At 40.1% G+C, this 4,469-nt stretch overlaps 1 protein-coding gene across 1 annotated transcript in view; it reads right to left on the bottom strand.

Annotated features, from left to right (window-relative positions):
• Positions 1-4,469, bottom strand: part of LOC104967671 (tetratricopeptide repeat protein 14) — a 10,999-nt gene that overhangs the window by 575 nt on the left and 5,955 nt on the right. The window lies entirely within an intron of this gene.

Below are 4,469 nucleotides of genomic sequence, written 5' to 3'. Positions count from 1 at the left end.
CCAAATTTATGACCACTACTAGATAAATTGTCTCTTGTCATTTAATAATGTTTGCTAATTAACACAGTACATAAGACAACCATAAGATCGGTTTATCTTGCTGTAACATACGACCAAGGTAATGTCATAAAACTAAATTATTTATCGTTATTTCGATCAATATATTATTATGTGTCGTTTGTTTATGTTATTACATATGTTTATGTTGTGGACGGTTTAGTGGATATGTAGGTTTACTCTATATAATAGATTTGTCCACGTACTAAACCTTTTATTTTCCATTATAAATCTTAAGTTTTATACATTTACCATTGTTTTTGTCATTGTGATACACTACTATTTCTTTTTCCGTTGGTTTACTTCTTCACAAAAAAACAAAGGAACAAGTACAGTTTACAGAAGGGTAACACATCGCAGTCTGAAAGTAAAGACAGACAACTTCGTGCAAGAGCTTTCGTTGGACTTGATTACACATGTCATATCACGTGACATTTTCTTTGAGCTGTGAAATGCAATTGAAACCCGGACGACACCGAAGTGCTGACCGCAATTTCATACCATTGTAGGTAATGTTTTCATGTCAACCGAACCGAAATCTGGTCCCCATGAGTTTAGTTAGAATTCCAGGTCTGAAAAAGTTATTCTGTTCCCAGGCAAATATGCCAGTAAGTTTGAAAATTTGTCTAATGTCGGGTCTAGAAATTGTGCTCGCAAGTTCTTGTTTTTAATACGGTTGGATAAAAGTGTGCATTCACTCGCATCTTTTATCTCTACAGGCGTAGTGCACAAGCGCGGCTAACGCGCTCCCGGCTCAGTCAACTAAATTTTACTAGCCCTCTTTTTCTTAGCCCTAGCCCTTAGAAAAAAAAAAAAAGTTATAAAAATAAAAAATAAATTACAATGTTTGTTTTACTGGTACGAGCGGTACGAATTTCAGTAAGGACTCCGGGGAATCAAAACCCAAATGTTAATGTGTTGTAGTACAGTACACACCGAAGAAAACCCGAACAAAAGTATCCCGGACCAACGGAATAAAAGAGTTAGACCGTTATCCTAAACCGTCCCGCGTCCGACAGATTAAATGCATCGTCATTCCCGTTGTTCTCCGATGCAAGTCGGAACCACTGGCACACATCAGCCTGTCCTTTTACAACAACAAACCTATCATAATATTTACTTTCGCCCTTCCGTCAACATTGTCGGTCTACGTTACAATACGTCCGGCCTTCCAAGGGGCGCACCCACCTTCTTGTTCTCGATGCAGTTGTGCTGTAGATTATGCGGGTGAAAAAAGACTCTTTGTTGTCGTTGTGCCTGCTCCTGTGTCGCCAAAAAAGAGTTCGATTGACACAAGGGGTCACCTGGAATCCTGGTAAGCTTCCAGCATGGTATATGTAATACTATTATTAAACATAAACTGGTGATAGATGGATGCTGGTGACCAGCCCAGCTTTCCAGCATACTATGCTGGTCTATGCTGTTTTTTTTAGCTCTCCAGGATGGCTGGTTTAGCTGGTGCACCAGCTAAACCAGCCATCCTGGAGAGCTAACGTGTCCAAAACCCCTCTAAACCAACCAACCTATCTACCAGCTAAATTGGTCTAAGCTGGTTAATGTTGCAAATTAAAAACAAAACAAAAATGCAACACAACTATTAGCATTGGTAACTGTTGGGCTTGGATGTGTGATGTTATGTATACATGTTGTTATATACAAAAAATAAGTCAGCTTTGAATTTTGGTTTCACACGTGGCTTAACACCAGTCTCTGTGTTGGTTTGACCCATCTGCAGACTTTGATGAAAGTATTTGTGCTTCATCCTGAAGATAATTTGTTTCCTTCTAAATATAATTACAAAGTAATAACAAGCAGGTTCATTGTATGGGAACATCATTTTTGGATGGCGAGGTGGGGACTCCACATCCCATCCCTGCACACTTGAGTTTAATCAGTCTTTTTGAGGTGATTACATTACCACAGTTCTAACTTCTAGTCTATATTTCATAATAAGCTTTTATATTTATGGAAACATTGTGTACTTACTTATTGCTTAAAGTGACATTAATCCCTCTGTTCCTTCCAACTCCCCATGATACTTTGACTTCAATTAAAGTTAATATTTGTGATTAAACCAGCTCCCACAAAGAAATAATCAATAAACAGTATCAGAGTGATGAGCATTTTAGCGATTCATTCATTCTGATTAGTTGAAGATTCCTGGGTGTTGGCTGGAATGGTGGACATACTGACAGACCTAAATCCAACCCCCCCCTCTTTCATGTCTCTCAGTCTCGGCTCAGTGTGTCTGGGGGAGCAGCGGGCCGGCCGTGGCTCAGCAGGGGGGGGTTTGGCAGCTCGTTAAGTGTTATCCAAAACACCCACAGTAATTCACAGAGCCTGTAATTAATCAGGAGAGGAGCCCTGCAGGCTACAATCAGGAGTGTGTGTGTGTGTGTGTGTGTGTGTGTGTGTGTGTGTGTGTGTGTGTGTGTGTGTGTGTGTGTGTGTGTGTGTGTGTGTGTGTGTGTGTACAGCTTTAGATGAAGAGGCTTCTTTACTGCCCGTACATTAGTGCTTAATCTGCCCTAACAAGATAGACTGCAGCCTCTCCGCTGCATCGCTGATGATGGAGCCGGTAATGATGGAGGAGGAGAGGGAGAGGTTGACAGCTAAGCCTGAAGTAAGCTACTTTGGCACGGGGCGACGCACGCTTGGTCGCACAGCCACTGGTGTGTGTGTGTGTGTGTGTGTGTGTGTATGTGCGTGTGTGCGTGTGTGTGTGTGTATGAGTGTGTCCAGTTATTTAATCAAATATGAGAAACCAAGAAGCTTAAAGCACTAATAAGACATAAAGCCACTTTGGGTTTAATTTGCCTGAAGGATGAAAGACAACCAGATGTGTTAGGGCCATCGCATGGCAACAAACCACATTGTCAGAAACATGGTACTGTTTACTGTTCCGTTTACTCAGACCAGCCAGAAAATCATAATTATATGATGTTTTACCCCACACTTTATTATAATAGCCAATTCTGCTGTACGCTGTTATAGCAAGTGGTATCTTATTGTATACTTCACTGTGCTTTAACTTCTCACACCACTATGTGATTTGGCTTGAGAAGGTATCGTACTCATGAGAACCATTTTGTATACTGCCTGCATTGTCATTTTAGTATCTATTTGTAATAAAAATTCAAAATTTCCGCCCCGGGAATCAATACAGGCTTATCTTATAAGACATGTTATGAAAAACTATAAGCATGTTAATATTTAAAAAAATATTCACATTTATTGATGTTTGGCTCTTACAGTCGGCCTTCATCAAAGCTTTAACATTATTCCTTAACACTTAACAATAGCTCTATTTAGGTTTAGCTCACAAAATATCACAACAAAAAAAGGGAAATATTTTGAAGAATAAATCTCCTTCAATGTCGTCTTACTGATTTGTGCTGGAACTTTCTTATAAACTACTACCTAACATTTAAATACTTCATATAAACAGTGCTATAGTATACAAAGTGTAATCTCTCCCATGCAACGGCCTATACAACTGTCTTTATGGTTAGATAACACAAGAGAAACAAGACAATACATTTATTTTGTCATTTTACACCACCAACCCTTTGACCGTGTCCCAAATGAGTGTCTTTTTCACCTTTTCCCCATTACTTTGTCAGTCAATTTTAGGTCTGCTGACTTTAGGGGCCTGGTGCACAGTGGCTTCCATGCATGTTCAGGATCAATATCCTGCTGGAAAATGAATCCTTTTCCACACATTACTGAGTCAGAAGGGGGTTGAAATGGTATTTTCCTCTCTGGCAGGAGTGTAGCTGATCCGTTGGATAGTCGGTTTATTCAACATACAGTGGGGCAAAAAAGTATTTAGTCAGCCACCAATTGTGCAAGTTCTCCCACTTAAAAAGATGAGAGAGGCCTGTAATTTTCATCCTAGGTATACCTCAACAATGAGAGACAAAATGAGAAAGAAAAATCCAGAAAATCACATTGTCTGATTTTTAAAGAATTTATATTGCAAATTATGGTGGAAAATAAGTATTTGGTCAATAACAAAAGTTCATCTCAATACTTTGTTATATACCCTTTGTTGGCAATGACAGAGGTCAAACGTTTTCTGTAAGTCTTCACAAGGTTTTCACACACTGTTGCTGGTATTTTGGCCCATTCCTCCATGCAGATCTCCTCTAGAGCAGTGATGTTTTGGGGCTGTCGCTGGGCAACACAGACTTTCAACTCCCTCCAAAGATTTTCTATGGGGTTGAGATCTGGAGACTGGCTAGGCCACTCCAGGACCTTGAAATGCTTCTTACGAAGCCACTCCTTTGTTGCCCGGGCGGTGTGTTTGGGATCATTGTCATGCTGAAAGACCCAGCCACGTTTCATCTTCAATGCCCTTGCTGATGGAAGGAGGTTGTCACTCAAAATCTCACGATACATGGCCCCATTCA

This window comes from Notothenia coriiceps, unplaced genomic scaffold, assembly GCF_000735185.1.
Source record: "Notothenia coriiceps isolate Sejong01 unplaced genomic scaffold, NC01 NC01_scaffold00037519, whole genome shotgun sequence".
NCBI classification, from domain to species: Eukaryota; Metazoa; Chordata; class Actinopteri; order Perciformes; family Nototheniidae; genus Notothenia; species Notothenia coriiceps.
Note: the sequence above shows the minus strand (reverse complement) of the source record. Positions and strands in the feature narration are given on the sequence as shown.